This window comes from Rissa tridactyla, chromosome 1 (genome assembly GCF_028500815.1).
Source record: "Rissa tridactyla isolate bRisTri1 chromosome 1, bRisTri1.patW.cur.20221130, whole genome shotgun sequence".
In the NCBI taxonomy this organism is placed as follows: domain Eukaryota; kingdom Metazoa; phylum Chordata; class Aves; order Charadriiformes; family Laridae; genus Rissa; species Rissa tridactyla.
In genome coordinates, this window is record NC_071466.1 from 105,279,708 (window position 1) to 105,292,963 (window position 13,256).

General features: G+C 42.4%; 1 protein-coding gene across 7 annotated transcripts in view; it reads right to left on the bottom strand.

The window, feature by feature from the left end:
- BACH1 (BTB domain and CNC homolog 1) overlaps window positions 1–5,871 on the bottom strand; it is a 39,050-nt gene extending 33,179 nt beyond the window's left edge. For 5 of the 7 annotated variants that reach the window (XR_008466414.1, XR_008466415.1, XM_054201340.1 and 2 more), the window contains exon 1: window positions 5,675–5,871. The gene's annotated coding sequence lies outside the window, so the exon portion shown is untranslated. The remainder of the gene's footprint in view (window positions 1–5,674) is intronic. The other 2 variants (XM_054201320.1, XM_054201312.1) reach the window with 1 other exon arrangement.
- Window positions 5,872–13,256: the final 7,385 nt, after the last annotated feature.

Genomic DNA, 13,256 nt, shown 5'->3' on the forward strand with positions numbered 1-13,256 from the left:
AAAACAGCAAAAATTGAGCTGCAGTTATTCTGTCTTAAGCTCTAAGACAGCAATGGTACTAGCAAGAGCTCAGCAAAAATACACGAGCTAGAGAAGTTACATCCTATCAAGTCAGTGCTTTCTTTTAAAAAGCAACAGCCTCTTACTTATTTTCCATCAATCAATAAATCCATTTCAGATATTCATAAAAAAGAAGAGCTCATCTTGTATTCCTAGACTCTGATATGAATTACGTGGCTCTACCATCACACACAACTCAGTCTACACGTATGAGGTTTTTTTTCCTGACCTTCAGCTACCATAAGTTTCCTGTAAATGATCCAGCCCAAAAGTTACCCAATTTACTAGAAAAGTAAACAAAACCCTGCTTCCTAGTTTTTACTTACTTAGTGAGCAACCATCCACTAATACCATACTGGATATCAATCCTCTGTGGTAATCACAGCAACTCTCACTTGTACACAGGTAAGTTCTTGAAATAAGAGAAAGCACAGAGTGAGTCTCCCCTTCAGTAGCTGCAGAACCCAGGCAGGGGAACTTCACTGTCACTCCTATCTGAGCTGGTTGAACTTGGACATGCAGATGCAATTTCACTTGTGATCACAATCACAATAAAACTAGCAAGATTAATTTATCACCTAGCAGACAATAAAGGTCTGCTCAGCTATCACCATGCTTGTAACATATCTGTATTCTTAGAGCACTTTCACTTCGTGAACAGTTGGGAAAAAAGGCATTGTAGACCCAAAAAAATAGGTTGGAGAAAAACTCTGGGTGCTATTCCTGACTCCTACGTTGATCTATTGAGTAACTTACAGCTGGTCACTTCTCTCTGTCAGTTCCCTTAAGGGTAGACATTTACATTTACTTTATAAAAAAAATATGCTATCCACAGATGTGAAGTGCAAAGGGACAACTATCATTTACTACTGCAAAAACAAGACAGTTTGGCTAAGAGGCAGTTTATTCAAAATACACTGCAAAGGCTTTTTTCTAAAGTTTTATATCTATGTCCTTGCCCCCGGCTACCTCTCCTTTTAAGGAAATAAAGTTATGTTACAGATGAATGCTCACAGCGGTTAATAGCTGCTGATTCACGTTATGCTGACAAGGAATGAACCAGCATTTTAGTGTTCATGTTTATTGCTTCTCCATCTTCAGCTCAAAAAGACTTTAAAAGAGAGCAAGTGATTAAAAACAAAAGCAAAAAGTAAGATTTGCTTCATAAGAACAATGCTTTCTCCTCCAGAAAAAAGCAGGACTCATCGTCAGATGATTAGCACATTCATAATTAAAATTCTAAATTGTATTCTTTATTAGTCTAAACACCTGGATTATATTGTTCACAGCTTAATTACATAAATGAACTTTTAAAAAATTATTAGGTTGTATTTCTGCAACATAATTCTTACCACAGCATTTGGACTCCTGTCAAGTCTCAAGCAAGAATTAAAAAGAATGACGGGAAGTCTGACAAGTTTTAAGTCCGCGCTGAGTGTCTTAATTTGTTTTCCAGTTTTAAGCCTGAATATTCACTTTTTTAAGATTTGCAAACTATATGAGAACTTGCGGCATGGGGCAGCAGGGGGGTGGGGGTGGAATCTGAGATCCCTAGTACTTACAAGACGCTAGAAGCTGGGATTTTAGAGAAAAAAAAAAAAGCAAAGGATTGATACTGTGTAATCATAGAAATTTTCCACAGAGCAGAGGTTTGAATAGTTTCCCTCACAGGATGATATCAAGCAGTCCATATCAAAGCCAGAAAATAATATTACCACTTTGCAGTTTACCATTATTTTACACAACACTAATTGTTTAATTTTTTGATCAGGGATAAAGATCATGCTGTGGGATTTGGTTTGTTTCACTGCTAAAAAATGAAATAGGACTGAAGGGTTTTCGAACACTCCTTTGCAGCAAAACCCCATCGCTTACAATCCTTCAATTCTGCTGGTGTTTAAACAACTACTATGGGAAGATAACAATACACTTCCTAAAGGCATGGTTCACCTAAAAAAAAAAAAACCCAAACCACCTAATAACAAAAAAACGCCCACAAATACAACACCCCAAAAAATACTACTAGGAACTGATTTTATTTTTTTTTAAATAAGAACTAGGTTAGATAATAAAAAATTCACTTAGGTAAGTGGTAAACTCGCATAATGTAAAGCATGCTCAACTAACATCTACTGTCAACTCTTGCCTTTACTTAAAGGACGAATACCTTTGCATTTATAGCTACGTATTCCACTCCTTGCCACAGTTAAACAAACCACATGGATAATTTTGTTTTAATGACTCTCAGAATCCATTCACAAGTATGTATGTCAAAATATTTATAATGAATACTAAATTAACCATATGTGGTTCTAATGTATCTTACTCTAACTTAGAGAGACACAAGAAACAACCTGAAAGAACTGAGAAATAAATATATTGGCAAGTCAAAGCCAACACTTTTTGGAAATTATAATCTTTTTTCTGGTATTAGCTTTTTAACTCCCATTTTCTTCTGCAATTGTTCTTCACAGTATGTGAAACTGAACCAACATTCTACAAATATTTTAGACATAAATCAGAAAGAACTAAGACACATCTCCACGAAAACAGAAAAACATAGGTTCATCAGAACTGGCAATATTTATATAATAAGGAAAAAAAGATGCAGAAGACCAGACTTCAAATAGTCATTAAAGACCTCCACCAAACCACATACAGCTGTGTTTCAGTTTTCCCATTAGGAAACTGTAGACCATTTCCTATCTGACATATGATGTTAAGAGTGCCTTACTTAAGGCCTTACTAGCTGAGCTGTGAGTAAGTATTTTAGGGATGGTACCATATAAAATACTGATCTTAAAAGAAGCATTAACAGGGATAGCAAATGCTATCTATTTATTTATCAAAATATTAGTCAATGGGCCAAGGCTGGAATTCAAACAAACACCTACAAACGTTATCTTGACAGTTCAAATGAAGTCGTTCACAAACAAATTATCTCAACATGATTCTAAAGATTAATTGAATATTCTTTAAGACACAGGCTCTCATTTAAAGGCATTTTGAGCGACTGATACCTTCAGCTACCTCTTCCGCTCTCCAATATATGTCTAATGATTAAACTCAATTTATTTGTATCTCACCAATGCTTCTAAAGTCAATTTGTCCTTCATAGCACACTTCTCCCTCCTTTTTAAAGCTTCAGTAGCTGACCCATCAGTTGAGCCTTACTCCAACCTGCTAACTCACATTTATACAAAATACTAAGGTTTCCCTTCATATTACTTAGCAAGAACAAAACTTCCTTCCACTCTGAAAAGGGCCTTAACTGAAAAACAGAGCATACTGCTGGAAATGGAGATACTTTTGTGATACAGCCTATGATTTGTTACAGCAAAGTGAGTCTTGCTATTAGTTTTGTTTTTTTTTTCCTCCTCTCCACAACGCTAACTTCTGAATTGGAGGTGGGGGGCAGGGAAAGCTGCAGGTGGGACCTCATACATTATGCCCACTGTGGTCATACTAGGCTGAATTCCTCCAACTTAATGGTTGTTTCAGCAGTTATTTTTTGCTCACTTAAAGTTTTGTTCCTACCCACATTTGCATCAACTAACACATTACCTATGGTTTAACTAAGGATTGCACATAAACAGGACTTGGACTATAAATACCACAAAGGTTTTTTTCTACCCCTAAAACCTCCCCCATGAAACTTTCAGTGGCTGAATTCTAAGGGACAAATAAAATGCCTGCACTCGGACACAAACATGAATCCTTTTGACTGACCTACTACTCCTCCCCCTCACACCAGCATGTCCAACGCAGGGAGAAAGACATCTCTATGATTAAATGGAAATCTGTGAAGAATTTATAGGAACACCTCATCTTAAATAACTGGGAAGGTGGAAGAGCAGGAATGACATGAGAAGGAGACTTGTTGAGCTATGCTTCCCTAAACCACAGGGCAAAGTTATTTGGGACTCGTACAACTCATGTGCATGGCTATTCTATGCCCAATGAGAGTGCCACCTGATCCAAATGATCAGGTAAAGGGTATGTTTTTTTAATACTAGACAATTCTTATGTTAACATAAACTTATTACCATTCAAAATATCCTTGGCATAGCATTTTGGTTAGAATCAGGAGTGTGCTAGTGAAGCAAACTTCCCAAACATGCCACTAAAGTGTGCTTTCGTTCACTTCACAAGACAGACCCAGAAAACAACACTAGGTTCTTTTTTAGAGTAAATTAAACTGGGAAATGTACTCCACAAGTAATTCTAAAGAAGTCCAAATACTAAGGGATTCAGTAGAGTTAGCTCAAAGGAAGACTTTCCAAAAAGCATACAATGGGGATATTCTGTTTTCAGTGTCAACTGTTTCCCTCTGCAAATCTGCCACTTTGGACCTCACTACTCACTAACATACACACAGCCTTACTCACACGTGTTAGGACATCCAAGAGTAATTACGCCATCTAAGTCACCTTTAAAGTTAAACTCATAAGCCACACAATAAGACTTGGAATATCTTAGTTGCTTTAATTTGGACTCACCACGTTTGACAGGCATATGCTCTTTCTTTTTCTCTTCAATGTGGCATAATATTTGAAATTAAAGGACTGACTCTAGTAAGAAGTGTGCTGTGTAACCTCAATTTACAGTGTTTCGGGATTGCAATTATGCATTACTACAGTCAAATGTTTTTCCACACACTGCAAGCACCTTCCTGAGGTGCCTCAAATTAATGTGTCTGTCAAAAGTTAACACATGATGAAACCGTACATACAGTTATCTTCATTTTACCTTTACTACTAGAACGTTTGCTTTGTCCTTTCTTAATTCAACAAACATTTAGAGGCCCCAGTTGCACATGAATTTGGCATTACTGTTACATTGCCGTACTGAAGCAAAGAACGCAAACACAATTTGACAGAAAAGCAGGTGACGATTCTTTTACAATTGCTACATTTTCAGCACGCCCCAACGCGTGCCAAGTATCTCCCTGCACGGAACAAGACAGACAGGATTCGGATCTCGTTGTTTACGGTCTAAAACAAACCTCCAGCTCCCACCGAGGGCAACTAGCACCGAACACGCCAGCGGCACGTTTCGCCCGGGCAAAGCGGCTTCACCGCCGCATTTCCCGCGGGGTTGAGCTGCCCCTTGCCGCACGGGGCCAGCGGGCGGCGGCGTGGCAGAGTCACGCCTGTGTCACCGCAGCGGACGGGCACATGGACACCCGCGGAAACGTCGGGGATGAGCCACCCGGTAACGACTGACTGCCCGGCCCCGGCGCCGGGCACGGGCCTCGGGGGAAAGGGAGAGGGAAGGAAATACCTGAAGCACGGCACCGAGGAGGGGGAGCCGACCGCTGCCCAGCGCTGACGGGACGCCTCCGCCACCGCCCTGCCCCGGCCTGGCCCCCCGCCGCCGGTCCCACAGCGCCGGCCCCCGCCGCGGCGGGACGGGTCACAACGGGGGAATGGGGAGGAGGAAGGAGGGGGCCGGCTGGCTAACACCGCCCCTGCGAACGCGCCTTAGCCTTCCCTCCACCCTCCCCCCCACGAATGGCGTTGCCCTCGCCCCCACCCCTTTAGCCGAACCGCCACCGGGAGGAGGGGGGCGGGCGCGCGCGGCGGCCGGTTGGGCTGGGTAGAGCCCGGCTCACCTCAGCGTCTGCCGCCGCTCCTCCGCGCCGGGACCCTCACCCGCCGGTCCGTCGGTCGGTCGGTCGGTCGGCCGGCCGGAGAGGAGGAGGAGGAGGAGGAGGAGCAGCGGCGCCGCCGCCGCCGCTTCGTCCCGTTCTCCCCACGGGCTCGTCTGCTCCTGCCACAGAGGCTGCGGCCCGACTGCGGCGCCAGCGGTCAGGTGACTCCCAACAACATTACCCGTTCCTCCCTCCCACCCTCCTCGCCCCACACCCCCTCCTCGCGCACACACCCCGCACGCTGATTGGACGCGGCGCTCCCCGCCGACGCGCAGCCGCCCACTGCGCTGCGCACTGCGCGTGCGCGCCGCCGCCGGCAGCGGCTCTACAGGGCAGCGCCGGGCCCTGCCGCCCGCCTCCGGTTTCCCCGCCGCGGTGGCCGCGGGGGTGGCATGAGTGTTGGGCGGGCCCTTCGCTGTCTCTCTGAGGGGCCACAGGGCCGCCCAGGGGGCAGCCATTGCCGAGTGGGAAGCGCTGGCGGTGGCGCCGGCCCGGCCCGGCCCGGCCCCGCCCCGCCCTGCAGCCGTCGCCTCGTGTGTCGTCCGAGGAGGGGGACGTGGTGGGGCGGGTACGGGCTTCGTGTGTTTTGCTGGTGTGAAACTCTTACTCTGTTAGAAACGCGGCGTGGGGCCTGTGCTGGGAAGGGCCACCAATTAATAGGCTTGGCCAGTAACGTGATTAGTGACGCTTGTGTGCCAGGGAATGTTAAACTAGCGCTTTGTGAAGATACCATCCTGACGGAGTTTTTTGCTGGTAGAACTGACTGACTCGATAAGCTTATGTTGTGTGGTCTAAAACGCTTTCTGGAAGCTCAAGCTGTGTTGATGTGAGGGCGATTTGCTGGAAGTGTCCCGCAGACAGACCTTGTCCTCGGTCTGTGTCTGGTTTGTTAGCCGGCTGTCAAGCTCTGTGCTGGGCTATGTAAGCAGAGATAAGATGTCAAGTAAGGCAAAAAAAAAAAAATACTGCAGAGCAAGTTGTGGTGAAGAGATAGTCTTGAGCTAGCAAATGACATGCCAGTGCTAGAGCTGAAAGTGGTGTGGTGTTACTCTTGAGTTAGTATCTGTATCGAAAGGCAGACTAGGATGTCCAGTGCTGTGTGTATGTAGCTTGCATGCTGTTTTCAGGTCCTGACAAGTATTTTCGTGTGATACATCTACATGTACAATTTCACTCTCAGATAGCTAAGAGGATGTCTTAGAAACTGCTGCTGTGTGTTACCCTGTCTAGGACCAGAGAATTTTCAGTATTTCTAGGCTCTAGTAGATATTCATCTCCTCCAAAGCAACTTAGAGTAGCAGTAAGGTGTTTGCCTCTGCTAAAAGTAGCTAGAGGGCAGCTTGTCCTCCCCAGTATCGTCTTGAAGGCAATGTAAAGGGAAATTGATCAAAAGATGGGAAAAAACCTCTCCTCTTTTGTATATTAAAAGGGAAAGAATTCTCTGTTGGCCAGATGAGATGGGGGTAAGCTCCATGTACCTGTTTATTCAAGGACACCATTAAAGGCAACCTCCTTCCAGAAGCTGCATATACTGAATAAAACATTAATGATGTCAAAAGATTCACTGCCAAGAATACTAGTGGAAACTTGTTATGAAATTTTAACAAAGCTTAAGAATTGTGTTCGTGTTTGAATTATTGCATTTATGACTTATAAAATAAAGCAGATAAGAAATCTATAATCTGTCTTACACTGTATTTAAGTGTCATGTAACTTTCTCGAGCTGTTTTTATACTGGACATTCTAAATTTCATTCTAGCCTTCCTGAGAATTTTTGAGGAGTGTATGACCAAAGATCTTACTGGTAATATTTAGTAATGATAGGTGTGTATAAAATGGGAAGGAAGGTTTTGGCGTAACGACTGACCTGGCATAATTCAGAAAGATGAAAACATGAGGAAAAATGCTTATGTTTGAAAAGCATGGAGTGTCATTCTTAAAAACATACTTTTATATATTACTTTACTCCTACATATATTAATACTCTTTCCTACAGAGTTACTAGCATTACAGTGGTAACGCTAATGAAATTCTTCTTTTACTTAGTTTCAGTGGCAAGCCAGTTAGAAATTACACAGGTAGGAGATTCGTGGGATCTAGAACTGATTCCACCCCCGCCCAGTGAACCAAACAGTTTCATTTTCACAGCAAACTAGAAAGGAACTTTTCAATAGCTTTCTTCAAAAGTCATTATAGCAGATTAAAACTGATAACAGGCAGGAAATCTCTGCTGCTTTATTAATTTGTTTGCTAGCTGAAAAGAGAGTTCTGAATGGTTTGTGTTTATGCTTTTTTTTTTTTTAAGTGGGGAGTAGCTGCATTTCACAGGCAGGCTTCACTTCTCCGTGGATCATTTCTAAGCCCTTTAGTCTCAGTTTTGTAACGTGCATTTTGTTAGTATTTGTTTTTCTCCATTTCTTTAATCAGACATCTTCATTAGCATGCAAAATAAAAATGACAACCCGAAGCACTGTAAAAGCAGATGTGCAACCATACCCTAAGTAGCAGTTCCAGATTATGTGCTCAAGTGTTCCCAGTTGCTCCAGGCTCTGAGAATTCATAGTACTTACTCTGAAAATTGTGCATGCAGATGGAAAAGCCTGAAAAATAAAAGCTGTCTTTTCCTCCATTGACAACATTCAAGATAGATGTTAAGCACAAGGTGAAAGTCTGTCTTTTTGTTACACCTGCTGTAGGCCTGGCAGGTAAACTGTAGCCATCTTCCAAAGTGACACACCTTTCCTTTTATTTTTGCGTGTGCCTGGGCTCTTAGAGTCTTTATTGTGGGCTAATACAGCTGAGTAACAGTTGTGTTTTGTAACTGACAAACAAATAAAAGCAACATCAGTAAAGTAAACAATCTGTGGCGTTGGCTGTACATGAGATTAGTCAAGCACTGCTTTCTCTGAAAGGCCTGCAGCAAACAGGGTTATATACCCAGCTAACAGCTAGGACAAAGATGTTGCACCCGTGTCATGCTGGTGCTTGGGACGCAAAGAGGGTATCAAATCGAAAGAGATGCTGAAAGCATATAAAGAACAACAGCAGTGTAAAGGGTGGGACCAGGCAAGGAATGGAAGGTTCAATAATATTTGCTGAATTAAGAGCGAATCTGGATATTCAGTTACTAATTAAAAAAATACGTATACTTGCGGTCTTTGCGTGTTCATTTTACGCACTAATCTTGAAGGAGGTATGATGCCTTTGAGCTGAGACAAATCCCCTACTAGGAGGAAGGATTGCCTCTCCACTCCCTCCTTTTCCTTGGGAATTCTCTGGCAAATCTGTTCGCGTGTATTTCTGCTAAAGGAAGGAGTTACATCCAGTACTTTGTAAATTGAAATAACCCCTCTGACATTTCTCTTCATATGTAGCACAACTGTTATTCCCATATTTTGATGAAGCAAGAAATTATTGGTGGCCTCCCATTTAATAAATACAACTGTGCTTTAACATGAGCATCTAAGATCTTTTTAATCTCACACAGGATTGGGCAAAATTACACATCATGGAGGGTGTGGTTCTCTCTGCCATTCATATTAAGAGTGTATTGAGCAAAATTCTGAGGTTTCCAATTTTGATAGCGTCTAATTGGAGGATTTTCTTCCTCTAACTGATAACTGCCTTTCACCTCATTAAGAAGGCAGAATTTAATTAGTTATTAGTTGGTCACTATATTTCCCAGTACAATCAGAGTTTCATTACAAGATAAGCAATTTGTTGGTAATAAGGACAGCTATTTGATAATGATACCCATTGCTTGAGATTTGGGTACTACCAGTTCTTAATAATAATGTATTTTGAATTTACGTTTCTACAGTTACTCTTTCTGTTTTCAGTGACTTGCAGTTTGCATGCCCTTACACGTGTTTGTAGTACCCAGTCCCCTAGTACTCAGATGTGAAGAAAGCTTTGAGACAACTGTTTAGATGGTAGAAATTGAGTTGCAGAAATGCAGGATCTTCTCAACGTTTAAGCATAAGCAGAAAACTTAAAATACCTACCACTAGACTAAAAGGTTTTGGTTTTTTTCTGATCTTAAGACATTTGTGGGGGAGAGAGGGAAACAGAAGAGAGAAGAAATAAATCAAAACAAAAATAAATAAAAATAAAAGGAGCTCTTGCTTTGACTTGAAGATTGGCTACCAAATCTTGGACCGCCCCCACCAAGAAGGGATCTACATCTCTTGTTCTTGATCCTAGGGATGATGCAATGCTACTTCCCACACAATAGGGAATGAAGTTGTGGTGTAATAGCTTGCTTCTCACTCATAGTCAGACTGAAGAACTGAATAAGTACTTTCCTCATTGAAATTAGACACAACTGGAGAGAGGAAAAATAAAAAAGTTAGTCCACTTTTTTCCTAAAAAGGAGAAGTAAAACCAGCAAAAAGGAGATATGGGAGCTAAGCTGAAAAACAAGGAAGTACGTCTTCCTGCAGATGAATAATGAATGTTTTAAAGATAAAGCAACATGAAAACTGAGATGATAAATGCTCACAGAATTAGTGAGCATGATAACAAATGTAATTAGAAGAAAAGAAAGAAAAATATTCCTTGGTTTTCTGCAATGGTGTGGGTTTTTTCTGATACATTGACAACAATGGGATTTTAAGTCCCGTTATGTCAAACGCTGTTATTTCCCTATGAAGCTTGGCTATAGCTGTCTCTTTGCTGGTGTCATTTACTGCTTCTGGCACACTGCAAGTGCCAGCCTCAGCCAGCACTAATTTGTGGCTCGATTTCACTGAGCTCTGACTAGTCTATGTGTGGGTAATGACCCAGAGAGATGAAAGTGGTCTAATTACTGGAGGTTAGTTACATTGACTACAGGGCACAGCGTAAAATAAGGAACATTTAGGCTATCTTTAACATTGTGTGTGATCTTTTCTGCCCTCGCCCTCTCTTCCTATGCTGAAGCTGGTTTCATACCTTAGAAACTTGGCTAATAAATTCTCCAGAGGTAAATTGCAACATATCCCAATGCTAAAGGTGAGATTCATCTCACCTATCTTTATCCATCTAAAATTTAGCTGTCTGGTCTGAGCTACCTATCTACGCTCCCGTGCAGTCAATGGAACTAGACAGGCATCTCTGTGGGGTAATTTTTCCCTTCCTATGGTAGGTGTCTGAGACAGGTGTGATGAAACTCCTTTTGGAGATGCTTGTCTCACGCTTTTGTCTGTGGCGGGAACGTGGATAACTGGGTTAGGCTAGAGACACAACTCTCAGAGGACTACGCATTAATTGAGCCTGTGCCTCTGTACTTACCTTCTGCAGAATGCTGGGATCAGAATCCTCTAGAGCAAAAGTGTCGCGGGGTCATTGAGAAAAATGGGGACTAAATGCCCATCTTCCACTCCTCGTGAAATGTCCTTTTTTTTTTTTTTCTGGCTGAGCAGGACACTTATCTTGGTGTCAGGAGACGGTTTCTGTCTTGGGCCCCATACCTACACTGCAGCGGACTGATTAGGCACACATGGTGAATCTACCATTTCTGGTTGTAAGCCGAATTAGCGCACAGATCACAGCAGGAAATCAGGCGTGAAAGACGTGTTTTCGTCCTAGATGCACTAGGCTTACACACATAGATTGAATGCGCTGCATGTATAGAGTAGGTCTGTTGCTTTCCTGGAAACACTGGCCATAGCGTCGCAAGGAGTAAATGACGCTCATGCGTGTGCAGCAATTCCAGTATTTCCCCGGAGCAGCAGATTTTCCGTGCACAAGTACAGCAGCTGTGTTGCACATCTGCAAGGCGTGCATGCGGTGATGGCGGATGGAGTGGGAAAAGATCCCAACTGGGACTGGTCTGGTCTCTCTGAAGCAACTAATTGAGCTCATGACCTGCTTCTGGTGTACTCCTGCGCTCGTCGACACCATGAGCTGTGTCAGGAGTCACCTGGTGGAAACTGCCACCCTGGCTGCACGGGGCAGAGGCTGAAGACCCCGTTGTACACATGTCCACACCAAATATGACTTCTGTAGGTGTTATATAGAAGACCAGTCCATTTACACTCCAGTAAATGAAAAGCAAGCCACTCCCTACTGCGAACTTGCAAACATAAAAGCTGTTTTTTTAATCTACATTTAGATAACGTTTTCTAACTGTAAATCAAGCTATCAAGGAGCTGCTTTAGTATGCGATTTATTTAAGCGACTGAAACCTCAGGGCTATGTCAATATGCACAAGCTGAAAATCTGACTCTTATTTTAAAATGGTTTTTGAAGTCTTCAAATACATTCTTTTAGAATTTATTTCCATACTGTCTTTTGCTGTATGTGTGTGGTACTGTTCTAATTCTTAGGAACACGCATACTTATTTTTCGTGGTTTCTTGTTTACAAAAGTCTTTTGTTCATTCTGGGAAGGCATACTGTTAATCACAGGAAAATATTTTTCAATTCCCTGTTTATAAATAAAGAGGAAAAAATTATTTTCGTGTAGAAGTAAATCCTATTCTAGTAAACTGTCTTTTAAAGTGCAACTATAAAAGTGATTATCTTAAATCTAAGGCTTATTTGGTCCAAATTCTCATCAAAGCTTCTTAAAGTGAAAACTGGCCTCTTGGTTAAAACTGTTTCTTTTTCCAGATATTATTTTTAAAACCAGCAACCTTAAATTCAACAGTGATATTTCAATGGGAAAAAAAGGGAAATTTTTTTTCTTGAAAAGAATTATAATTTTTTTTCTTTTTAATACCGTGAGAGGTGTTATAGACCATGTGTAAACAGTGGCAAAAAGGTAGGAAACAGATTTAAAAGTGTCTAGCTGTGGAAAATAAGAGGTCTGCTTAGATAGGCTGAGGGAGGTGTATGAAAAGACCAAAGAATGAGAATTGCAGCAGGACAGCTAAAAAAGCCCCATCCGGGTACTTAGCTTGAGAGAGGAGAACAATTGATTTATTCATGAAAAATTGATTTGCTTTCCTGGAAACCTGGAGTAAAACTGGTAATGGCTGTAATTTTGTTAGACAGCAATGGCTGATGTGAGGGATGTGGGAGAAGACCAGAAATGTTGAGGAGGTGAGGTGAAATGACTGCAGCCAGGCTGTCCAGACCAGGCGTTATCACACAGTGGCTCTTTTGAAGCCTGGGAGGAAACCTCGGTGTATGTGGGAAAGCCAGCGTATGTCATCTGGGGTTTGATGAGCGTTTGCAGTCTCAAGTAATGCTGTGGGATCGCAGCTGTGTGGGCTTTAGATGAATTATCTCCCTGCAGCAGAAAACCGCTAAGCCTGAAACCAGCAGAAGCTTAGCTTTCAGCCAGCTGCAGATCTGCAAGCAGATTCATGGAGGGACCCGAGGTTTTCTGGAAGATGGAGGGAGACCTGGTGAAACACCTCATGCTTGGGAAGCTGAGGATATGCATTCACAGGGCCACAAACTAAATGCATAGCAGCACCCACTCTTTCCGTGTGCCCTTCCCCTGTGAAAGGGTCATGCTGGGGAGGAAAGTCATCTCTTCAGAAAATGGCCTTTGCGGTGTTAGGGAAAGAAGAGCCCATCTGTTTTCTTTAATTTATAATATAGTCTATTGACAG